The sequence below is a fragment of the Gracilinanus agilis genome, chromosome 6, assembly GCF_016433145.1.
Source record: "Gracilinanus agilis isolate LMUSP501 chromosome 6, AgileGrace, whole genome shotgun sequence".
Taxonomy (NCBI): domain Eukaryota; kingdom Metazoa; phylum Chordata; class Mammalia; order Didelphimorphia; family Didelphidae; genus Gracilinanus; species Gracilinanus agilis.
The window spans coordinates 223,527,909-223,554,998 of record NC_058135.1 but is presented as its reverse complement, the minus strand read 5'-3'; the positions used below and the strand labels follow the sequence as shown (position 1 = coordinate 223,554,998).

Genomic DNA, 27,090 nt, shown 5'->3' with positions numbered 1-27,090 from the left:
AGGAGGGGGAAGATATATATTAGGAAATAAAAGTGATATAAAAACAAAAGATACAAATAAGTTATTTTATGACATAAACACTTCTATTTTTCAAATTTTACAAATTCTTTTTTTAGACAGATTCTTGAACTGGTGACTCATATCCGTCAGCCCTTTCAACATTTGTGCCTGTTTCATCCCCAGGAGGGTTTTTTTCAAGATTTATCATCTTCATCATTCAGTTCCATCAGTTTTCCCAATTCAAACTTGAATTTCTTGGGTATCTTGATTTTTTTTTTTTTAACAAACATATCTTAAAGAGGGTAAATGGACTGGGAAGCTTTGTCTTTGGCTTTTCCAGTACTCTCTGGAATCAGTTCACTGACAAAATCTTTGAAAGTCATTTGTCTGTTCTTTCTGGGTCATCATCATCTTGCAGATTTGACAGCCATGTTGATGTTTAGCTTGAGAAATCTCAAAGATCTAGTCATTATGCTTTTTGGTAAAAACCAACACAGACTAGATAGAGCAAGTAGTCACTGGTGGTTTTTATAGCATCATGAAGTTTAATCCTAATCTGTCCTTTTTTTTTTTTTCTATCATGATGCACATCTTGTCCTGGGTAAGGTCTATTCCATGAGAATTAGTTTAGTTTTTACTCTAAACATCTTCAGTAATCAAGTTGGATTTTTAAAAAGAACTTCATCGTTCAGATCAGCAAAGGCAGTGTTTTCCCCTTGAGTCCGTGGGACCCCTATCTTGACAATATTGCAAATAATAAATATTTCTAGTTCCTTGACCTCACATCAATTCCCCACCCATCACCCAAAATGGAGCAACCACTTTCTTTTCGGCTCTTTTTTTTTTTCATCATCTTTGATCAGCCACTTGCCAACCACCATGATCTTCCTCAGAAATCTAAAACAATGGGAAAATTTCTTTAAGAGAAAAGGCAGAGCAACACCAAGGGATTCAGGCCTTTGTGTGCCAGGGTGAGGAGTTCAAATTTTATTCATTGGTTCATGGGGAGGTACTGAGTGATTCTGAGGAGAAGGGTGGCAACTCTACATAAGAAATCATTTGCTATATGGAAGATGGGTTGGAGGAGGGGAGAGTGGAAGTGGGAAGGATGAATGCAGTCAGTATTCTTTCTGACTTGTACAACCTAGCCATTACTTGGCCTGGGTGGTTGAGCAAGTAGCTATTTGCAAAACCACTTAATAGATCAGCATTCAGCCCTCACCCAGAAGGTTTCTAGCCACATTTGCACTTGCTGTCACAATGCTGTTAAGAAAGATGCAAAGCCTCTGAATCATCAAGTTTCAGCATTCAGAGTCCCAAATGGACCACCTGCTCCAAAAAATATCAAGGTGCTCAAGAAACTCAAGTTTGAATAAACCTAAGAAAAGGACACAGGTTATTCTAGGTTAAAAAAAAAAATAGAGGCCAGGTGCAGATAGGGACAAGGAGAATGGTGGCAGGAGGAGCAGAGATGTTCAGGTTCCTTAGGGATAGAGGAAATCCAACATGGAAAAGGTTTTGATTTCTACAGCAGTGATAGGAAAAAAAAAAAAAAACAAACACATGTGATCTGCATCTGCCAGTCATTTAATCCTCCCCAAACAATTATTTTTATCCACATTAGCAAAAACCATGTGACTCCATACTCAGGTTACCTACCATCTTGGAGAGTTGGCTCTCTGCTACTTCTACAAATAACAGTGAGTTGCCTTTATCTTCATTTCCTCATTTCTAGATTTTTTTTTCTTGCCTCTATTTGAACACCCAAGATATAAGATTATATTCTGCCATTGCTTCTTTACACTGAAGTCCGGTTATCCTTTGAGCAGCCTACCTTCACTTTCTTTCCATAGGGAGACTTGGTGTCCTATTCATAATCCTTGACAGATTTGACCCACATACACACACTTCATGGTTACCAAGTTCACCTTTTGTGAATGTTTATCAAAGACCTTTAGAAAGTCTGATTAAAGGATATCCACCTGTCTCCATATGCCACCATTCAACTAGTTTTTTAAAGAATTCAATGGGTTGGGGACATGTTGTTCCTGTCTTTAAAAAAATAAATGGCCCTTTAATTTAGTTTGAACCTCTCACATATTGAGGAACATTATAATAATCACTTGCAATAGATTATTAATTGAAGATTATCATATGATTTCACTTTTCAGAACCAACATTATCTCATTGGAGACTATTCTTTAACAGGTCTGAGAATCCTCCCGCAAACAACTGATCCTAATTGAGATTGCCTTTTAAGAATTTAAAGAGCAGGAAAAGTTAGAGCTGATGTGTCTCTGAGTACATGTCTAGACTAATTCCCTTGGTTAATTATTAGGTCCAAATGGGGGTATTATATCTCACTATTTCTTTGCAACTTTAGAGATGTCTTAATTTCACGATATAATGGAAAAAGAACTGGTGTCATATCCCAGTGCCTACTGCTAAGAGCCCCTTCTCTGGGGACAATTGAGCCCAGTTGCTGAGGATCAAATGTTCAGCTCTAGGCCAAATCTGTGACATATATTATCACACAGACCCCTTTTATGAAGGGGTCTCAGTCTAGGTTTTCACATAGCATAAAGTCTGACCACAAATCTACATGTAGACTGAAGGGAACACAAGAAATATGCCATATGAATGCCTTAACACCTCTCTTAGAGTCCTAGCAACCAGGGGCACATAATTTCAACATGAGTGGAATTATAAAGCCTTACCAGACAACAACAGCCAAAAGTATTCTCCTCATGTCCTGACCTCACCATTCACTCCTACATCTCCTATGCATAATGAGCATCACCAAAGGCTAGCTGGTATGAGGTCTACACGCTGGTCCTGATTGCAATGTGGATCTCATAAAATGTTTTGTCCTCTCCCCTCTAGGTGGGAACAGGACTGTTATCTTTAGTGCATGGCCCAAGCTATGTACCCTCTGTGTCTATATGCATTGATGGCATCTAAACTGGGAATCTGGAAGCCTTAGCTTTGGCTCTGTCACCAATATCTTTTCTCTTCTCTGTGACCTTGGGCAAGTCTCTTCCAAAGTCTCAATTTGTCCATCTGTGAAATTAGTTAAAAACAATAAATGCTTTTGAAGCTAAAACTGAACCGATGCTCTCTGACAGCCCTTCCATCTCTGACATTTTGTGTTATTCTAAGGTCTCTTGGAGCCCTGACATTCTTTGTTCAAAGTTCCAAGATCCCTTCTAGCTCTAACCTTTTATGATTTTCCCCACTTATGTGTTCCCATCCTGAAACAAGTATTCACTGCTCTGTAATTCAGATAATGTTTCCCATATGCTTCTCACTGTTCTTGAGAAACTATCTCTTGTTTCCCCTGCTCCTCTGGCTTTCCCCTACTAATATGGGAGTGCTGCTCCTAAGTCAGCTATATTCCAGGGCTTCCTCTGCCATAGTGCTAAGGCAAGATGCTGGGAGTGTGAGACTGAAGTGAAACCGGAGCAGTACCTTTCCTACTGGGCCTCTGAAATCCTGGTCATGTGTCCATCACAAAAGCTTGGGAAGAATCACAAAGAAGGTGACCAGTTGTTTACTACAAAGGCACTTATCCTCAGAGTCCCATTTTAGCCTGAGATTCCTAGAATTCACGCCAATCTGGAACAAGCCCCAAGGGTACAGTATGATCCCCGGCAGGACATCCTGGAAAAGAAGAGATAGGGGAAGCTGATTGCTATCTTCAAGTATATGTAAAGGCTGCCCTGGGGAAGAAAGATAAGACTTGCTATGCTTGACCTCAGAGGACAGCACTAGAAGCAACAGGAGATGGGGGAGGTGGCATTGTAGAGAGGCAGGTTTCAGCCAACTTATGGAAAAACTTGCTTAAAATTAGATCTGTCCAAATGAATGAATGAACTGCCCCAAGAGGGAGTGCATTCCCCAGCACGGAAGCATTTCAGATAGATGATGGTTGTCCAGTTGTCAGAGATGTTAAAGCATGAGATTCCTGCTCAGGTACTGATGAACTCAATGACCTCTTGGGTTCCTGCCTACTCTGGAGCTTCCCGGAGTCAGGGATTCCAATTCAATACAGAATCAGTCACATTTGACCAAGTCTCCAGAGTACCACTCTCCTAGATTAGACCCCAGTCAGCACCACCTATCTCTTCTTTCCCATGTCCTTCACCCCAGAAATCACCCAAAGGCAAGTCCATCTCCCAAACCTAGCCCATGGCTGATCTCAAAACACTAGGTTAAATCAAGACTAGCCTCAAAGAGAAAAGGAGTCAAGGGGACAGGAAGGAAGGTTGTTTATCTTGCTACTTTTTCTTTAGAGGCTGCCTTCCTTTTAAAATGTATGCTGTAAAAGATAAATGATTTGGTGTCTCTTAGCTCCTTCAAACTGGATCTTGAATAAATACATAAGACCCCAATTTAGAAATGGATTCCAGGCCTATCTAGCATATGCATCTGCCTCTTAACCACTTTAAAATTTCAAAAGAGCAGACTTCAACTTTAACCACAGGGTGACAGGAGAGAATCCAGCCAGTGGGCTACCATTCCTTTGATCTGAAGTTTCCTTCTTAAAAGGCATGTGAGTAGGGACTCTATGGAGAGAGTAACATCCTAATCCCCCATCTCCATGCAAATGAGGCTGGTTTTCCTTTATCTTCAAGGCTTCATTGACTCAGGGAATAAAAGGCTTTAGCTACTGACATCACTTCCTGTCCCCCTCAAACCCATACAGCCATTAGAAACTACTTCTGAGATGCTGATCTGGAGGACCTTAGTGGGCCACTCAGAGGCAGAAGAATTTTGTTTAGTCAAATAATCTCAGGGTATCATCAGTGTATGTCAGTGGTTCCCAAACTTTTTTGGCCTACCGCCCCCTTTCCAGAAAAAATATTACTTAGCGACCCTGGAAATTAATTTTTTTTTAATTTTAAAATAGCAATTAATAGGAAAGATAAATGCACCTGTGGCCATCACCACCTCCCTGGATCACTGCAGCACCCACCAGGGGGTGGTGGCACCCACTTTGGGAATCACTGGTGTATGTCCTCATTGGATATCCTTCTCCTGCTCTGGCTAAGTGAATATTCTTTTGTTAACTGTTGAATGACCTAAGAGTGTTTCATTTCATTCCAATATCCACAATCAGCCACCAAAACTGACCTGAGCCAAATCTAGCTCAGAAACCTTCCACCCCACAGAAGTCACAGTATTGTCTAGTTCCTAGAGGGCCACAACTGAAGGTTCACCAAACTATTCCATGAGGAGGGATGTTATTCCTCCCCTCTCTCCTCTCCTCTCTACAACCTAGAGATAAAGAGAAACAAGGAAAGACTCCCAGGCAATTCCCTTTGCCTTGAGCCATAAGCACATCTCTTCCTAGCCCAGCACCTTCATCTAAAGCAGTCACTCAAAAATATGCAGGTAGGAATGCCTCATTGCTTCAAAGGGGGTAATTATTAGACCTCTTCAAAAAGGTTAATTCAGTTCAATAAGTAATTCCTCACTACCCACTCACTTTCTATTGCCTGGCAGTCTATTTTTTTTTTTTTTTTTGTCATCCTTACTTTACTGAAAGGTCATGATTGAGCCACTTCACTTCCAAAACCATCAGTTTACTTATTTTTAAAATGAAGGTATCATACAAATTTATTCCATTGGGCCTTCCAGTTCTAATTATGTTTTCATAATTTCTTAATGGCCAAATTGAACGACCTTATCTTCTTTGATGTCCCTGGTGTTTAACAATGTTGAAGACCTACTCCTTCCTTGAATTCTATGAATAGAAACTACCCTGGTTCTCCTAAGTAAATCCACTCCTTTGTCACTTTCATTAGCTTCTCTTCCTCTACTCACTCCCTCAGAATAGGTATTCCCCAAAGCTTTCTTCTCATCTCTAATCTCTCTATTGCTTTCTTTCTTGATAATCTCATCTATTTCCTCCACTCCAATTATTATCACTGTAAGGATCACTCCAAATTGTATGATAACATATAAAGTACTTTGCAAACCTTAAGGTGCCAAATAAATAATACTTTTAAATCTTCATGGTCCCACCTTCTCTTTTAAACTGAACCCCCCTTTCCAGCTGCTGGCTGAATATTTTCGCTTAGATGTCATGACTGCCATTGGAAATTCAATATGTCTGAAGCCAGCTTCATCAGCTTCGCCTCAAACTGATTTCTTTCCTTGTCTTCTTGACCACCCATTAGATACATTATGAAAGAGGTTCTTTTCCTGAGTATATGTTGGACTGGGTGACCTTTGAGGATCCCTCCAACTCTGAAATTCAGTGACTATTTCAGTTATGGCACTATAAAGAAGTGGCCTAAGCAGGAAAGAGAAATTTGCCTTTTTTATTCTCTCTTTGACCTCTCTGTTAAAGTTCCCTAGTCCTGCCTTGGCCCCTGGGGAATACCCAAGGTTTCCCAGTTTTCTGGCTTAAGCAAAGGGCCAACAAAACAATTGACCCCCATTCCCTAGCTCTTACCACTCTTTCTTTAAATGGGCCAAGACACAGTAAAATTAAAAGTAAAACTTGATGGGAGTAAAGGCAAGGACTTACCTGAGCTCTCCCAAATTCCTCTCCAAATAATTTTAAAATAATACCTCAAGGGGGCAGCTGAGTGGCTCAATGGATTGAGAGCCAGGCCTAGAGATGGGAGGTCCCGGGTTCAAATTTGACCTCAGATACTTCCTAGCTGTGTGACCCTGGGCAAGTCAATTCACCCCCATTCCCTAGCTCTTACCACTCTTCTGCTTTGAAACCAATACACAGTATTGATTCCAAGACAGAAGGTAAGGGTTTTTTTTAAACAAAATAAAATAACATGTCAAAACTAATTCAAGAGTATCAGAATCAACAAAGGTCCAGGTGAAACAACAACTTAGAAGGCCAGCAGGAAAGCTCTGACCCACTGGAGTGAGAATAGAGTATAGTTCAGTGTGGACTGATCCAATCATTGTGGAGAACAATTTGAACCATGCCCAAAGGACTATATAACCATGCATACTTTTTGACCCAGAAATACTACAACTAGGTCTAGATCCTAATGAGATGTTTTTTAAAGGATAACAACTTATATGTACAAATAGCAGCTCTCTTCTTGGTAGCAAAGAATTGGAAATTGAGGAGATGCCCATCAATTGGGGAATGGCTGAACAAGTTGTGGTATATGATTGTGATGCTATAAGGAATAACTAGCAGGTTGCTTTCAGAAAAAACCTGGACTTACATGAACTGATGCAAAGTTAAATGAGCAGAACCAGGAGAATGTTGTACACAGTAACAGCAATATTATACAATGATCAACTGTGAATGATAAATATTCTCAGCAATACAATGATCTAAAATAGTTCTGAAGAACTCATGGTGAAAAATACTCTCCACCTTCAGAAAAAGAACTGATAATGTTGGAATGCAGATTGAAGCATACTTATTCTTAACTTTTTTATTTTTCTTGGGTTTTTTTTTTTGGTCTATGTTTTCTTTTATAGCATGACTATTATGGAAATGTTTTGCATGACTGCATATGTATAACCTATATCAAATTACTTGCCTTCTCATTGAGGAGAAAGGAATAAGGGAGAGAATTTGGAACTCAAATTAAAAAAAAATGTTAAGGGCAAGTCACTTAACCCCCATTGCTTAGCCCTTACCTCTTGCTCTTCTGCCTTGGAACCAATATACATTATTGATTCTAAGACAGAAGATAAGAGTTTGAAAAAGAAGAAGAAAATGTAATTTGAAAAAAATTTAATATTAAAATAACAAATGATATGATAGAGGGGCAGCTGGGTAGCTCAGTGGATTGAGAGCCAGGCCTAGAGACGGGAGGTCCTAGGTTCAAATCTGGCCTCAGACACTTCCCAGCTGTGTGACCCTGGGCAAGTCACTTAACCCCCATTGCCCACCCTTACCACTCTTCCACCTAGGAGCCAATACACAGAAGTTAAGGGTTTAAAAATGTAAAAAAAAAAAAAAAAAAAAAAAAAAAAAAAAAAAACCAATATGATAGAAAGAAAACCAATGGAGAATTGAAAGGTCTATGTTTGAGCCTTGGTGCTACCTTTTTTTCTGGATGCCTTGGCAAGTTTCTCTAATCTTCAACTTCCTCATCTGTAAAATGGGAAGAATATTTGAATTATCTACCTTAAAGAGTTTTGTGAGGAAAAAAAATTAATAAACTTTTCAAGGTGGTAGAAATGGGAGGAAGCTTTATTCAGTCTGGAACCTCAGGCACACACTTATTTGTGGGCAAGTTAGTTGAACTCTCAAAGCTTCTGTTTCCTCAGCTATAAAGTGAGGATAGAACTATGTGGACTCCCTGCTTCCCAGTTATGGCAAGCACAATGAAGTGCCCCTTGACTCACTCTCTTGAGCCAAGATGCTATATTGCCCCTGAGGGTTCCCAATGAGCACCCCAAGGTGTTGCAATTTTTCTTCCCTACTATCCTTGGCCATTATTAGAGAGTCCCTATTATTAGAGAGTCAGCAATTAACACTCCGTTTCCTATTAAATACTTTAATATCACTTAGCTTCAGAAGAGGATATTTACTTCAAAGATATCATAGCAAAAACAAATATATAGGCATTTCCCAAATGCATAGTATTGGGCCCACCAAATTCACCAAATTGGGCTCACTAATTGCAGCACAAATGTCAAATGAGTCCATCTGCTGGGCTGGGGTCCTAAAGGTCACCTAGGAAGATTGAGCCTTGTTCCTTTGGCCATTGATGCTGCACTGGGTACAAAACCCAACTAGAACAATGATTTATAGATTCCCGTGACTTGTTTTTCTAATCTTTGCAATTCCCAAAACTCCATTCCCTTCACCTATAATGGAAAAGCAAAGTAAAAGGTGAAGGACCGAGGCCCATTTCTCTGTGAGGGGAAGAAGGCCTTAAAGGCCTCTTCCCTTGCCAATCTCTCCCTGGACACCATGGACAAAAGAGAGGTAGGAGCCAAAACTGACAGGCCTTTTTGAATGCTTCTAAAGCCAATCATAGAGACTCTTTTCCACCATGTTTTAGCATGCTCAATGATCTCTCAAAAGCACTTCATCTATAAGGCATCATGATTTCTGTAAAGATAAAAATTAATATGCAATAACTAAGTATTATATTTTATAAAGTTTATTAATAATAACTAAATTAAAAAAGCTAGCTAACCCAGCTGGGTCGTGAAAGAAGAGAAAGAATGTGAGGTTTACAGAAAACTTATAAGCAACACGTGAAAAACGTAAATGTAAGGACACAGGGAAAGGGATGCTGGGAGATGAAAGGAATTCTGGGGAACATAGCTCAAAAGGTACAAAATTCTCTAACTATACACTACCTTTATAAGGTCACCAAAATCTCTAAATTTTTTTTCAGATAAAATTCTCTCTAATCCTGCCTCTCCCATCTTGTACTTGTAAAGTTACCTTTTTAAAGAAACCAATTTATCCTTTTTGCATTTCATCTTATTAGAGTCAGCCCAGTGCTCTAGCCTGTCAAGTTCTTTCTGGATCCTGACTGTCATCTAGCATATTAGCTCTCCCTCCTGACTTTGCATCATCTGAAAATTTGATGGGCATGATATTTATGTCTTTATGCATGTCTTTGCCAAAATCTGCTCACTCACATATAACTATAACAAANGTTTATTAATAATAACTAAATTGTATATATAAATAACATATATTTAATATATATTAATATATATAATATATATAATAAATTTTTTTTAAAAGCTAGCTAACCCAGCCCAGTCGCTAGAGAAGAAAGCAACAGGGGCAGAGTTACAAAACTTATAAACAAAATGTGACTACGCAAACGTGGAGGTGCAGGGAAAGAGATGCTGGAAGATGAAAGGAATTCTGGGGAATGTCGTTCAAACAGTACAAAATTCTCTAACTATACATTTCATGAAGCCAGCTCTTCAGCATCCCCCTTGGGGAAAGGTAGCATCAGACAAGCAAACTGACAGGATTTGCACGTGCACCAGATTCCCATTCCATTGGGAAATCATTTTGCAAACTTTAAAGTCCTAAATAAATGTAATCATTATCAATTATTATCAGTAGGTTCCATCCCCTAAAAAAGGGTACAAACAGTGATTGTGAAAAGTCAGAGAAGCAAGAAATCCTTTTATGCTGAAAGAGTTAAGGAAGGATTATAGGAAGAGATAAAAAAATTATTTGAACCTTTCCTATAGAAATTAGTTAGGCAGCAAGAGACTAGGGAAAGAAATTCCAGGAAGAAAGAACAGCATAACTAAAATTGAGGGCAAGAATTTAAGGGACAGGGAAGAGATAGGAACTCTGATGGTTCTACTTCACAGAAGCAGAAGCTAGGTTTGAGTGTTGGATGGTTTGAGCGCTGGTCAAGAATGTTCATAGAATTCAGGTGGTATCAAACCAAGATTCCCTAATTCACTAAGGCCTTCCTTCATGATTACAGACTACAAGACTAAAACCTAATGTCAGATAATCTCTCAAGGACCTGTTCTTCTTGTCTGGCCTTATTTCTGCTCAAATATCACCTTCAAAACACTTTAGTACTACAACGGTAGGTGCCAAGTCAAGAAATAAGAGAGATACCTGGATCTTCTGGCAGGAATGGGCACCCAGAAATCAAGTTTAGCAGCCAAATTCAGTTTGGCAAACACTAGTCCCCACCCTTCGTGAGGCCTCCCAAAGAAAGATGCAACATAGACCTTACTTTTAAAGAGTTCGCCCTTTAGTGGATCAGAGTTGTAGAGAGCAAGGCAAGAAACAGGTTGAGCGTCCTTTGAAGCATTTCTTTTCCCTTGTCCCCAGTGTGTGGCAAGATGAAAGAATTGGCAAGAGTCCTTATTATGGGTTTGGGCTTGGTAACCAGGCAAAGTTCTGGACTAATCAACGAGCACAAGAGAGATCAGATTCCAAGCACACCCACCACATGTTCAAGTGGTCAGCATCAGTGTTCCTTCAGGAAGCACCATCTGCTTCCAGTGAAGCAGTGGTTTGGGAAATGTAAGCAAAAGGCCCTTTTCAATGAAAAGGATCCATAAAGTGAACATGGAAGCTATGAAGCTTCTTTGAACAAAAAAAAAACCAAAACATGGAAGAAGTAAAAAGCATTAATGAGCAAGAGCGACACTCCAGAAATGCTTTGTTTCTGGAGAGTTATGATAAAGATATTTCACAGTAACATTTAAAGGAAATTCTTGGTAGCCACAGCTATTAAATTTCACAGTACACTATACTACAAGTACTGAATTAAAATGAATTATTTTTTCAAATCATCTTTTCCAAGCCTACCATACTCCTACACTATATTTACTGTACTTACAGAACGATGTTAAACAGAAATCCGAGGCATTGTGCCCTCCTCACAGTAGGATGGTTTTTAAAACTGGAAATATTCCACGTACTTTGCTTAGATATAAAGGAAGAGACAAAAAATAGAACACTCTCTTGTGCCAGCTTGCCACCTGGGTAAGACTAATGTCCCCGATTGGTCTGGAAAATAGAACATGGTGGGGATGGATGGGATTCAACAAAGGACATAGGGAGAGAAGGAGGGCATTCGCGCAAAGTTCAGGAAAATGATCCTGCCTACCATTTATGGTTTCAGTTCTCTTTGGACAGGTTACAGCTCTAACTAGTATTTCCAGAGTGAACTAGAGAGGTTTTTGTCTTTCAATTTGATTCAACATTTATTAAGCATCTACTGTGTGCAAGGCATTTTGCCAAGGAGTAGAGAAACAAAAATCAGTGGTCCCTACATTCAAGAAAAAGAGTCTGTAGGATCGGACTTCACTCCCTCAGGGTCAGATTGTTACATGATCTCCTCAGTAAGTGTATCCTAGAAACTTAGAGGAAGTTGGGAAATTTCTCTCTAATGCCAGTAGTTTGAGGCCCCACTAACCATGTGTCTCCAATCTTAGAGGACCACTGACCCCAGTTCCATTTAACCATTTAACGTTTTTTTTACAAAAGAATATATGTTTCAAAGACAGAGCCAAAAACAAACATATGCACATTCCTGACAACACCCACTGGGCACTTTCCCCCTATACCATTTTAATCTGAGATAAAAAGATGAGTTGCTTCATTTATTTCAATTCTAAAGAGCCTTAGTCTCTCTCAATTTATGTACAAAATCAAGTCTCTCTGCTGGATGAGTCTGCTTCAGAAAAGACTGAAGTTCCCTAGGGGTATCGGTGCTATGCTAGCTGAAAATCTCAGCCTGGCCTTAGACTCTGAAATTCCTGTGGCTCTCTCCTAACCTTTTGAAACTCCTAAGGATGGCAACTCTACTCCCTTCACCAAGTCTCCCTAAAAGCAAACGAGTCAAAGAGATCATAGATAAAGATGACAGATTTTTTTGACTATCTCTGCCACCAGTCAAAAAGTCTCTTCTTTCAACACATAGTCAGCCAACTGGAACCAGTTACAGAATGTCCACGTATGCACCACAGTCTCCACAAGGCCCTTCTCTGACATGGCATCATGATAATCCCAGGAACCAGTTCTCCAGTGGGAAAGATCCATCCCTGTTACTCTGCATATGCCCCAGATCCCCCATCACAATAGCTTTGTTTCTCCTAGAAAGGATACGACACTATACAAAAAAAATAAATACATTTGAGGAGGAAGAAAGACAACTAGAACAACTAGTTTTAGGAAAGGCTTAGTGGAGGAGATGGCCCCCGAGCTTGAACCTTGAATTTAAGAAGGGTTCTAAGAGGCAGAGATAAGAAAGTGCATTCCAGGTAGGTAGGGTAGACAGCAGGTACAAATGCAGAAAGGGAGAAGGAATATAAAATTGAGTAGTCTGGTTTGTCAACAGCGAAGAGTATATGAAGGAGAACAAGGTAAAATAAGCAGAGAGATTTGGGAGCCAGATTGTGAAGGAGTGTAAATACCAGGTTGAGAATTATATACTTAATCTAGTAGGTAAAAGGGAATCACTGAAGTTGGTGGAGCAGGGGAGTGGCATAGACCAAGCTATACATGAGAAGGATTATTTGGTTATCTTCATGAAGGAAGAATTAGAAGGGAGAGAGATTAGAGGCAAGGAAATAATTCAATTAAGACCTTATTAAAATTTTACAGGCAAAAAGCAGTGAGGACTTGAACTAAATGGTGGCTATGTGAGAAAGGGATCGAGTCAAATGACTACAGAAATAAAACGGATAGGATTTGGATTTGGGGGTGAAGAAGAATGAAAAGTCAAGGATGATGACAGGTTTGTGAACCTGAGTAGCTGACAAGAAGGGAAAGATGGTTGTGTCCTCAACAAAAGCAACTAAATTTTGAGAAGAGGTGAATTTAGATGAAAAAATGAAGAGTTCCACTATATTAAATTTGAGATGTTAAAGGGACTTGGAGACCCCAACTTGGACACCTACCCCCAGGTAGCAATGTTGGACTGAACTTAAGTCCAGAAATCAGGGATGGCAGTCATCTAGGTATAAAGTGATAACCAAGGAAGAGAGTAGGAAAGGACAGATGCTAGGAAAGAATCATGAGAGATAATCTAAAGGGTCAGGAGATAAATGAGGAATCAGTGAAGGATTGAATGAATGGTCAGACGGGTAGCTCTCTTCCATCCAGCCAAACTGGACATCTCTCTCTGTTCCTTACACATGACTTGTTCCTCCATCTCCATTGCCCTTACATTCACCACTCACCTTGCCCCATATGTACTTCCTCCTTCCCTCTACCTTATAGGGTCCCTTTCTCTGAGAGTCAACTTGGATACCATGTTCTTCATTAACTCTTTCCTGATCCCTCCCAAAGTACCTAGTATTTCACTGTTTTATATGTATTTATACTCATTAATAGTATATTGATACTAAACCCATTTTATATGTCCTTATAATCTCCCTCTCTCCTCAACCTTAGAATGTAGGCTCATTATGAGTAGGGATGGTTTCATTCTTTTAATTTGTATACCTAGTGCTTGGCACATAGTAGGTACATAATAAATGCTTATTTCCTCCTTCCTTAGGGGAATAAATCCAATATATTCTCTATCTCCCCCATTTCATTTCCTTAAACCAGTATTTCCTAAATGTCTCTACATCTGTTGAGGTTCTACCATTTTCCCAGTCACCTTGGAATCATTCTTGCTTTCCCTCGCCTTCACCACCCCAATCATATCCAGAATTGAATTTTTGTCATTCAGTTATTTTCAGTCATATCAGACTCCTCATGTCCCCATTTGGGGTTTTCTTGGCTTAGACACTGGAGTGGTTTGCCATTTCCTTCTCCAGGTCATTTTACAGATAAGGAAACTAAGACAAACAGGGTTAAGTGACTTGTCCAGGGTCATACAGCTAGAAAGGATTTGAGGTCAGATTTGAACTCAGGTCTTCCTGACTCCAGGCCCAGCACTTTATCCACTGCATCACCAAACTGTCCCATTCAAAGACTTATCAAATCTCATTGATTTTGCCTTCATGACATCTATCACATCTACCTACTTCTGTCTACTCACACAGTCAGTAAGCATTTATTAAGTGGCTACTATATGCCAGGTACTATGATAAGTATAAGAGATCCAAAGAGAGGCAAAAGACAGTCCTTGTCCTCAAGAAGCCCACAAACAAATAGGGGAAGGGCAGCCAACTAAACACATATACAAACAATATATGTGCAGAGAAAATAGAAAATAATTTTTTAAAAAGGAAAGCAATATCCTTTGATCCAGCAATACCACTACTAGGTCTGTGTCCCAGAGAGATTTAAAAAAAAAAAAAGGGGAAAAGGATCTATTTGTACAAAAATATTTCTTGCAGCTCTTTTGTGGTGGCAAGGAACTGGAAACTGAAGTGTCCTTCAATTGGGGAATGGCTGAGCAAGTTGTTGTATATGATAGTTATGGGAATATTATTGTGCTATAAGGAATGATAATCAGGATGATTTAAGAAAAATCTGGAAAGACTTACATAAACTGATGCAAAATGAGGTGATTAGAACATTATACACAGTGACAGCAATATTTCTTGATGAACAACTGTGAATGACCTAGTTATTCTCAGCAATAAAGTGATCCAAGAAAATCCCAGAGACTCATGATGAAAAATGCCATCTGCCCTCTGAGAAAGAACTGGAGTCTGAATGCAGACTGAAACATACTATATTTCATTTTCTTTGTTCTTTTTTTTTTCCATTTGAGAACTCCTCCACAAAATGACTAATATAGAAAACTGTTTTACATGATTACACATGTAAAATCTATATCAGCCATCTCAAGGAGGGAGGGTCCGAACAAGGAAGAGAATTTGGAATTCAAACTTTTTTTTTTTAAAGGAAAGCACTAGAATTAAGAGGGGTTGGAAAAGGTTTCCTGTAAAAGCATCTTTGTTCAGTATTTCAACCCATCATATTAATGTTATAGCCTCCTAATGAGTCTCCCTATTTCTAGTCTCTCTGCTCTCTAATCAGCCCTCCAAACAATAGCCGGCATAAATCTGACCATATCACTCACTTACTCAAAAACTTTCAGAGGCCTCCTATTACCCCTCAGATAAAACACAGACAATTTAGCTGGACCCTGAAGCCCTTCCATAATCTGGCTCCTGTATATCTATTTTTTTTTCTTAAGTTTTTTTTTTTTTAAACCTCTACCTTCTGTCTTAGAATCAATACTAAGAATCAGTTCCAAGGCAAAAGAGCAGAAAGGGCTAGGAAACTGGGATTAAGTGATTTGCTCAGGGTCATAGAGGTAGGAAGTGTCTGAGATCACATTTGAACCCAGGATCACCCATCTCCAGGGCTAGCTTTCTATCCACTGAGCCACTTATCTGCACCTCAAATATACTTGTAGTCTCAGTCTTGTCTATGCCAGTCCACTTCACAAAATTCCAAAGTTCCAAAAAAAATGAATTACTTGCTTTTCTCTGAATTTGACATCCTCTTCTACCTCCTTATGTCTGCAAAAAGTCACCACCACCTAACACCCCACACCTATCAGACTGACTAATATAACAATAAAGGAAAGTGATAAATGTTGGAGGGGGTGTGGCAAAATTGGGACACTAATGCATTGTTGGTGCAGTTGTGAACTGATCCAACCATTCTGGAGGGCAATTTGGAACTATAGCCCAAAGGGCTATAAAATTGTGCATACTCTTTGATTCAGTAATACCACTACTAAGCCTGTATTCCAAAGAGATTTTTTTAAGGGGACAGGAGGATCTATTCTTATGAAAACATTTACAGAATCTCTTTTTGTGGTGGCAAAGAATTGGAAAATGAAAGAATATCCATCAATCGGAGAGTGGCTAAACAAATTGTGGTGTGTGATAGTAATAAAATACTATTGTGCTGTAAGAAATTATTGAACAGAATGATTTCAGAAAAAGTCCTGCACGAACTGATTCAAAGTGAAATAAGCAGAACAAGGAGAACATTGTACATAGTGACAGCAATATTGTATGATGATAAAACTGTGAAAGTCTTAGCTATTCAGTAATATAATGATCCAGGACAATTCTGAAGAACTTATGACAAAGAACCTCCAGAGAAAGAAGTTAGTCAGATGCAGATCTAAGTGACTATTTTTCACTTTAGTTTATTTGTATTTTTATTTTAAGGTTTTGGTTTTATGTGCATATTCTCTTATGACAATGAACAATATGGAAATATGTTTTACATGATAATACATGTATAACCCAGATCAAATGCTTACCATCTCCAAGAGGGGAGAGGAAAATGAGAAGGAGACAATTTGGATTTTGTAATTTCAGAAAATGTATGTGGAAAACGGCTATTACATGTAACTGGGAAAATAAAATATCTTTAAAAAAAAAAAAGCCGCCGCCACCACCACCACCACCACAACCAATCCCATACCTGGAATTCACTCCTGACTTCCATCTCTGAAAATCCTTGTCTTTCCTTCTTTCCTTTCTTCCTTCTTTTTTCTTTCTTTCCTTCTTTTTTTCTTCTTTTTAAAAATAAGAAACCTTACCTTCTTTCTTGGAATTGATAACTAAGAGAGAAAAGCAGCAAAGGCTTAGATAATCAAAATTAATTGACTTGCCTCAGGTCACACAGCTAGGAAGTGTCAGACTTGAACCCAGAATCTCCCATTTCCAGACCTGGCTCTTTATCCACCTAGCCACCTAGATGCCCCCAATCCTTGTCTTTCTTCAAGGCTCAGTTCTCTCTTTAATTCCCTTAGTTGTTACTGTGCTGTCTTGCTTCCATTTTTTACACATCCTCTCCTAGATTTCTTGAATTCCCCCAGGGACAGTTTTGGCTTTGTTAGTATGCCCAATGCACATAGGGAGTGCTTGACTCAATTCCATTCAACAAGCATTTATTAGCCACCTCCAATATCCCAAATACAGGTGTGAGGACTGGGGATAAAAGATAAAACTTCCCATATACGCACACAAATGGATACAAATAGAGTAATTTCTAAGAGGTAGTAGAAAAGCACTAAGAAAAAAAGGATAATAGGGGTCATAGATTTCCAACTGCCTACAATCAATTGCTTCTCAAAGTTTGGTCTTAGGCCCCCTGGAGGTCCTCAAAACTTTTTCAGGAGGTTCCCAAGATCTTTTCCTGAAGGTCTACAAGATCAAAACTGTTTTTCATAATAATAACTTATTTTCATTTCTAATATGATAGATAATGATAGATGTAGTCCACATAACAAAAACTCTTTGGGTTGAGGGAGAGCTATGCATCTTCAGTCATTTTTAAAAGTGCCAAAAGTACAGCTAGGTGGTACAGTGGATAGAGTGCCAGATCTGGAATCAGGAAGAACAGAGTTCAAATCCAGCCTCACTTAATAGCTGTATGACCCTTGGCAAGCCATTTAACCTGTTTGCCTCAGCTTCCTCATAAAATGGGGTTAATAATAGCACCTACCTCCCAAGGTTGTTGTAAGGATCAAATGTCATAACTGGTTCATGTTGGGTGGTGCCATATAAATGTTAGCTATGAGATCAAAAAGTTTGAGAACCACTTTTCTCTCCCAACTTTATTTTATATGTAACCTATGAGTCAGTGTCCCCAACCTCCAAGGTCACACAGACTGGGTCCAGTCTTGGAATAAATCGAAAAGATCAGTCCCTTTTTGCTCATTATGCTCTTACTCAAAGTTTACTCTGCATATTGATAATATTTGTTTGTTGGTTTTTTATAATTGATAATTGATTAAAAAACTTTTTTTGATAATTGATAATTGATTTTTTAAAAAGTATTTGATAATAATGTTTGTTGAATTAAGGAGGATGGGAAATCTTTGTCTCCCCACTACCAAGTAGTTATCATTCTGTCCTCCACACCACAGACAAATATTCAAAGAATCTGTGATTTGGTAAGCCTGAGTCACTCTGAGTATGATTACCAATTCATCCCCTATCTATAACTGTGCCAGCTATCTCTACTAGATCATGGGCCCCAAGGAACCAGGAGATAAATGATAAATTGGTGGGAAGCTCCTAGAGTTTAAATACCTTGTCATGGGTCACAGAGCTAATAAATATCAAAGGGAGACAGGATTCAAGCCCCCTCCTGCCTTGCCGGTCTTCTTGCATCTTACTTCCCTTCGCCTATCTTCCATCCAGTGATAATGACCCCCTGGCCATCTGCAATCAAGACACCAGATCTCTTAGCTCTCTCTGGCTGGCCCCCATGCCTGGAAAACTCTCCCTACTCTGCCCACTGACTTCTCTGGCTTCTTTTAGGTCCCAACTTAAATTCCTCCTTTTCCTAGAAGTCTTCCTCAACTCCTCTTCTTTCCAGTACCTTCCTTCTGTTAAGGATTTCCTATTTATCCTGTCAATAGTTCTCTTTGTCTAGATTTGTCTCCCTCAATTGATCGTAAGCTCCTTGAGGGCAGGGACTATTTTTGCCTCTTTTTTGTATCCCCAGAATTTAGCATAGTGCTGGCCCTCAGCAGGTGCTCAACACATGGTGACTGATTGACTCAAAGACAGTTTTTTCCTAAGTTGCTTTGACCAGTTCTCTGGGGCTGAGCCTGTGCCTTTAGCTATGCTGATCTCGGATATGGGACACACATTAGAGGCCTTTCTACTTTGCTATGATCTGCCAGCTGCCAGATGGTACTACTGCCAGGGAGTGGCTCAGGGTAATCTCTACCCAACAATGAGCCACTGGAATAATTCTTATTTATTAAATAAATGGCTTCTATTTATCATATATATTTATTATATCTCCCCACTAGAATGTAAGCTCCTTCAGGGTAAGGACTGTTTCTTCATGACTGTCTGTTTTTGGATCCCCAGCCCTTAGCACAGTGTCCAGCACATTGGAGGCATTTAATAAAAACCTTGTGGTTTGTTTATAGGTAGCACTTTACATTTATAAGTCCTCAGTTGATTCTCACAATTTTATTAGCTACATCATGCATTTTCTTATAACATAATGAATTTAGTAGTAATGATAACTAGCATTTCTATATTACTATAATGTTTACAAAATACTTTACAAATATGCATTGTGTCCTCACAACAGTCCTGGGATATAAGTGCTATTATTATCCCCATTTTTTCAATGGAAAAACTGAAGCTGGTAAAGACTAAATGACTCACACAATGTCCGTTTCAAAGGCTAAATTTGAATTCGGGTCTTGATTTCAGGGCCTGCGATTTATCCAGTGTTTCCCTTCAGTTTATATACTCATTCTATGAAGTCACTGGGGGCAGGATAAATTTCTAAACTGGACAATAAGGTCAATGTGACTTAATAAAGCTTTTCAGTTTTGAATATAAGCCCCTTTTATTCTAGAATGTATGCAAAAATGTTTATTTTATTTGCCATGGGTCAAATTTAAAATAATTTATTTAATTTAAAAAAATAAAATACTTTTTAAATTAAAAAATAATAAAGTCTATGTGACTGGTGCAGCATGACTTAGTGAATAGGATGTTGGACTTGAATTTGGGAAGAAGTGCCTTTAACACTTAATGACCGTGTAACTATGGGCAAATCACTTTACATCTCTGTGCCTCAGTTTCCCCATTTCTAAAGTGATAAAGTTGTAGTAGATGGCTTCTAAAGGTCCCTTCCAACTCTCCAAGCCATGATCCTCGAAAAGTTTGTAGTGAAATTTGAATGTCTTCGAGTGACAATCCTATTGCTATAAATCTAAATTTTGAATTTGGATTGGATGTCAGAGGTTGGCAGTCCCTTCATTTGTATATTACTGGGGGTTTTCTTCTCATACATATTTCAGGTAGGAATCTTTCTCATCAGTAACAATTACCTGGGCACTGGACTTTTTATTTGTGGACGAAAGAAAGAAACCTCGCTTATCAAATTGCGCATGCACAAAGCATTCTGATTGTTTCTTAGAATTATTCCCTAGGAATATGATATGGCTTATCTATGGCCACTTTGACTATGCAATGATTTAGGAAGTGATAAAACACTTTGGAAACAACTGAGCAATTGTTTTGAATGACTTTGGGCACCATAGACATATAGGAAAATAATTGCATACTTATTATCACTAGCCACTACCTGAACTTTCCTTCCGTTATGAATGTCAGTATAATTTTGAGAAAGGGTATTCTAGGTTTCACCAGACTGCCCAAAGGGTCTACCACAAAAAAAAGCTCAAGTCCCTGCCCTGGCCCCAAATCTGCCATATAGAGACATACCTCAAGACCCCCAAACCACTTACATGTAAGACTTTACATTTATCCATCTCTTCACTTTCATCTCATTCATCAATCATCAAACATTTTTATGTCTTACTCTGTGCCAGACATTGGGCTGGCACAGCACTGAGGGGTACAAAGAAAAAACTCATCTTCTGCCTTCAAGGAGCTGACATTCTAATGGAGGAGACGGCATGTATATATGTAGCTATACACAAGATACATACAAAGTAGATACAAGGTACTTTTAGGACTATTGGCACTAAAGGTTCAGGGAGGCGGTTAATGGCCAAGAAAGCTCTCATCTCAGATGCTTCCCAGCTCTACAAACCTGAGCAAATCACTTAACTTCTATTTGCCTCAGTTTCCTCCTCTGTAAAAGGGGAATACTAATAGCACCTACCTTCCAGAGTTGTTATGAGTTGGGATGACTTGACTTCTAGTCCTTTCCAGAGCTAAGATTCTACAAAGAAGCTTAGACTTGGAAGGGATCTCAGTAAAGCACTTAGCACAGTACCTGGCACAAAGTAAGCACTCTATAAACGTTAGCTACTATTATTATAACAATTCTAATAGCTGACGGTGACATATCATTTTTCATTCTTCTGGCCCCTTGTGATCCTGTGGCTTTGAGCCTCACTTTACAGATGAAGAAACTCACTTGGATTGCTTAAAGTGACTGGTTTTTGTTCACAGAGCTGCTAAGTGGCAAAGCTATGACTCAGACCTAGAACTTCACCTCTAGACCTCCTTCTGCTCATCAATCAGCTGTCTTACTACCCTGTGAGCCCACACTAGAACAGACCTGGCGCAATGGATCACCCATCTGAGCCTAAAGAATGAAGTAACTCCCTGAACCCCAGGGGATGGACTCATCCTAGAATGAGCCTAGGAGGTCCCCTTTTCCTTTGACTTCTTTGGTACTCTTAGCTTTGGACAGTCTAGATTGGGCACATAGGGCCAGCCTGGAAATATTTTGTTTTCACCTTTTAGTGGTTCCCAACAAGATGGGAGCCTTGGAACCTCAAAGAAATAGGTACTTAGTTCAAAATGATAGCAAGACCAAATTTCACCCCCCTAAAAAGTCCTCAGGCATATTACCACCCAGACATGAGACTTGTTAGCTATAGTTTACCTCCTCCTCAGGAACTTATTAGTAATAATAATCATACTTTCCATCTATACAATGTCTGATACTTTTCAAGAAATTCTTACATACATCTTTTCATTTTCTCCCCAGGAGAATCTTGCATTATATATTATATATTATATATTATATATTATATGTGTGTATATATATATAATTTATCTGATACTTTTCAAGGAGTTCTTACATACATCATTTCATTTTCTCCTCAGGAAAATCTTTTATTATATATATTATATATATATAATTTATGTGTATTATATACATATATATTATCCCCATTTTATAGATAACAAACTGAGGCCCCAAGAAGTGAATTGTGAATTAACAGCAGAGATGTAACTAGAAACCAAGTCTCCTGACTGCTTGTCTACTGCTTTCTCAAACTGAGTCACTCCCATCTTCTGTACCTCTGAGTCCTAAGGGGAGGGACTATGTGGGAGAAGATGCCTGAAGTAGCCCCTGTGGCTCATCCTTGAAGAGACTGGTCTGTTCTAGGACATTCTTGGAGATGTTCAGTTCTAGAAGCATCCAATGGGCTCTGGGATTGATGTGCCTCTCTGGGAAGATCAAAGATTTGGAACTAGACTTGATTCTAAGTTCACCTCTTGGATAACTGTAGATTCCTTCAGCTTCTTCTGGTCATGAGCCTAACACATTCTCAGTTTATGGGCAGGGGAAATCTTAGACTTTTCATCATTTCCCTTCTGTTGCTTGACAGTAACAGGCACAGAAATGAAAACACCGCTTTCTGTCTTATTTGTAAGCCTGTATGTATATCTCATAGGTACAGAGATGTTGGCATGTGGTCTCTCCCATTAGAATGTAAGCTCCTTGAGGGCAATGGGCTGTTTTTGTGTTTCTGTGTATCCCTAGCATTTAGTTCATTGCCCGGAACATAGAAAGTTCTTAATAGATGCTTCTCAACTACTCAGTATTGACTATTAGAGGAGGTACTTCCAGTCATCTAATGTGGGATCTCAACCTAGTACTTTTTATTCCAAGAGTCTTGGTTTCAGCTAATTGATTTCATTAATTGTTGAAACTTTGAGCCTTTTCCTGTGAAACATTTGATTAAAAAAAAGAAAAAGCTTAAAGAAAAACACCTTTCAGCTACATAAAAGTAAAATGAGCTGCTTCTGGATGGAGTGAATTTCCTCTCTCTGGAGCTTCTCAAGAGGAGGCCAGATGATTACTCATTATGGATATTAAAGAGGATATTGAGAGATGCCCAGAATGTCCTCATTTAAGGTAGACCAGATGGCCTCTGAGATCCCTTCCAATTCTGAGCTTCCATGTAGAATATTACCTCTGAAAGACTTTAGAAGTCAGATGATCCCAATTCCTACCTGTTGCTAGGCTCCTCATTAAAATATTCTCTATTAATTTAGCTATCCAAGTTTGAAAATCATAGTAGCCTAATTTGAATTACGAAGCTGCAAATAGCAAAAATATTTGTAGTGTAAATGAATAGGAATTTGCTTGTGAGTCGTTGCCACATTTCAACATCTGGATAAGCAATTCCTACACAAGTAGAAAAAAGATCCATATTACAAGTAGAAACTCCACTAACAGTTCCAAGAATTTACATCTCTTCTTCCATCTGATTTTTGTTCTCCATCTCAGCTTTTCATTAAAGCTAGAAATAAGGTTAATATGACCTCTGTTTTTCTATTTAGCTACAGAAGCTGGAAAAGTTATGTGCCCGAGGAAACAAAGATGAGACTTGCTTCTTTCAGTAAACTAGAAATAAAAAAAATAAAAATAAAATAACTCTGTTTAATGCAATTAAACCTTTTTAATTTGGCCTCTGCTAACTTGGAATTTTTGTAATTGTTAATAATGAGTTGAAATTCATTTGTGTAATATCATCATTTTTTTTAATCTGGAAGGGACCTTAGGGATCATAGATTTAGTGCAGGGAATTAGAAGCTATTCGTCCAAATGTGTCATCATTTTGTCCAGCCCAGTCATTTTCTTTCACCAATTCATTCATTCCATCCTTCAATAAGTATCTACTGGAATACTGCCATTCACAAGGCCATGTGCCAGGTACTACTGTGAATATTTCTTCAATATTGCAATGAATCCATGATCTCATTGGTGTGGCTTGTCTTCCCACTGGTACAAATCATAAGCTCTATACATCGTCTCATCCTGGACAATTCTCGCTCCTGCCTTTCCATAAGAGTCCTTCTTCTGATTCATTTGCTATTTCACACATAACATGCACTCTTATCACGGCACATTATGATTGCCTGACCAACACACGTCTTTTTCCATCATACCTGCCCTTAATGTGGTCTTTTATGCAGCAACCCACATGCAAGTCATCAGTGATAATATTCTGTAGCCCGCTTATACCCAGACCCATCGCTAAGGCAGGACAACCAGAGCTTTATCCCAGGCCACTAAAATGTAAAGGATTCAAAAGTTTAAAATAACACGTGTTACGTTTACATGTTCACAGTGCAAGCACTCCTTGGTTATAGAAACAACAGAGCTTAGCACCTAGTCAGCAAGAATAATTAGTTAAAAGAGAAAGCTACCAGATGGTGGCATTGTTAATAACACCCTTCTGTCAAGCACCAAAGAAACTAATTCCCCCTCCTGCTCAACTAAATTTGTTTTAATTACTTCTTGTATTATTTTCACATCATGAACTACAAAGTTGATTTAAGGGAGCATTTGCAGAGCTATAAGTAGGGGTAGAGGGAAAGATGGGCTTTGCCTCGGGGAAGGAAATGGGAAAACTTAACCCTTGGAAGAGGCTAACCTGGATAGAAAGTGAAAAATGAAATGTGGGAGAAGGGTTGGATTTTGGGGGGGGATGAGGGAGACGGCAACAATATGTTCTGTTTTACTCTTTAAAACTCAATTGGAAGATCCTTGTTCCAGGAAGTGAGAGTAGACATCTGAAACCTAAACAGCAGAAAGAGGAAAAGGAAGAATTAAGAAGCTGCTGGAAGTTGAGTTTTTACTTAAGGCCTCACTGGAAACCAGCTAAAAGCAGTCTCTGTTTGCTCTAGGAATTCGAAAGGAACCAAGTAATTATGGATCAAAGGCAGCTAAAAAACAGCTAGTCTTCTATTAGGTGTTAAAGTCTAGGAATGTCCAATGGACATGTTCATATCCTGTTCATATCACATAAGGATATGAACAGACAAGTTTCAAAAGAAGAATGGCTAATTATAGTATTAACAATCCTATAAAACATTGTTGTAAATCATTAATCATAAGAGAAATGAGCATCAAAATAAGTTTGAGGTTTCACCTTATACCCAGAAAACTGGCAAAGACGACAAAAGAAGGAAATGGGCTGTGTTGGAGGAATTGTGGAAAGAGAAGCACTGGTGGTAGAGTTACATATGTATGTTGTTAGTGAGACTGAGTTGGCGAGGTGTGTGACCTTGGCCAAGTCGCTTAACTCCTTTTGCCTAGTCCTTACTGCTCTTCTGCCTGGGAGCTAATACATAGTATCTTGATTCTAAGAAAGCAGAGGATTAAAATACAAAAAAACTGAACTGGTCAAACCACTCTAGAAAGCAATTTGGAAAGTGACTAAATGTGTACTCTTTTGCACCCAAAGATTCTACTGCGTAAGCATATACCCCAAGGAGGAAAAGAGAAGTTCAAAAGAAAGGTCCCATATATGCCCCCAAACTTAAAGCAGCGCTTTCTGTAGTAGCAAAGGACTGAAAACAAGTTAGCTGCTCGTGATTGGGGAATAGATAACAACAAATTGTGGTACATAAATATAGTGGAATATTACTGTTCTATAGGAAATGAGGAGTATAAGGAGCACAGAGAAGCAGGAGAAAACATGTGAGCAGATGTGAAGTTTGAGTAAACAGAAACAGGAAAGCAATGTATTCAACGACTACAAGATAAATTTTTTTTTATTTTATTTTTTGTTAAGCCCTTACTTTCCATCTTAGAATCAATAGTGTATATTAGTACTAAGGCAGAAGAGAAATAAGGGCTAGGGAATGGGAGTTAAGTGACTTGTCCAGGGTCACACCGCTAGGAAGTATCTGAGACCACATTTGAACCCAGGACTTTCTGTCTCTGGTCCTGGCTCTCAATCCACTGAGCCATCTAGATACCCCTGATAAATTTTTAAAAAGCAGTTTGTAAATCTACTGATCAAGCTTGGCCCTCAGAGAAGACATGAGAAAATGTACCTCCCTCTCTTCTTTGTAGGGTTGGGGAGATTATATGAGTGCAATGAATGATTGAATGATTGAATGAATGAATGAAAAAGCATTTATTGGGGTAGCTAGGCAGCTCAGTGGATTGGGAGCCAGACCCAAAGATGGGAGGTACCAGATTCAAATATGTCCTCAGACACTTCCCAGCTGGGTGACCCTGGGCAAGTCACTTAACCCCCATTGCCTAGCCCTTACCACCCTTCTGCCTTTGGAACCAATACTTAGTATGGATTCTAATACAGAAGATTAGGGTTTAAAAAAAAAAAGCATTTATTGAGTCTCTACTTGTGATAAGTACTAGAAATATAAATAGAAAATCAAGACAGTCTGTCCTCAAGGAGCTCACATTATAATAGGTGGGAGACAACACTTAAAAGAGGGTTCAGTGGGAAGACCCCAGCATCCTTGGGATGTAGCAGCCAAGCAGTTGATAAGATAGCAATATATTCTCTTTATGCTATTATGATATTGCCACTAATATATTTCTGATATTGAACCATTTGACATAGCCAAGACAAGAATTTTCTTTTCTTCTCCAGTAACTATGGCTGCTATGAAGGCAGGGGTTTAGCCCTTGATAGGTCACATCCCCATAAGGATCATTTCTCTGGGTGATGGCTCTGGAGACTGGGCTTAGAAGCAGGGTAGCTCAAGGCTTCCTTAGGGCTCTGAGGGGAGGTGGTGGTTAGTCAAGGTTCTGGTATTGCCAAGGCACCTACTGGGTGCCTTGCCTGCTTGGTGGGTGGCAGTCAACCAATAGTTTGTGAAGAAGGTCAGCCCTTCTCCATAGGGGTTGCCCACCTCCATGATGGCTGTAGGAGTCAGACTATAAGCCTCTCCAGTGGTCTGAAGGACACTCCCAGAGTTCTTGGGATCAGGGTTCTGGGTTGTCTCCATCAAGGTCAATGAAACAGACAGTTGGGGTGAAATGGTAGGTAGTTTTATTCACCCACTTTCTTTTCTTCTCATAGCCTTTTTGCAAGAGATCTCTGGAGAACAGAAGAATGAAAGTGATACAGAAATTAAGATTTTTTTTAATTTTCAGGTTTTTTTTTAAAGTTAGCTATTCTGTAACTTCACATCATATAAAATGAGAAAGACAGAAAAAAAAGATGCTATTCATGACTGGTGGAGCTATGAAGT

The 27,090-nt window shown here is 39.0% G+C and overlaps 1 pseudogene; it reads right to left on the bottom strand.

Moving 5' to 3' along the window:
• Positions 1–26,844, bottom strand: LOC123252482 (annotated as a pseudogene).
• Positions 26,845–27,090: the final 246 nt, after the last annotated feature.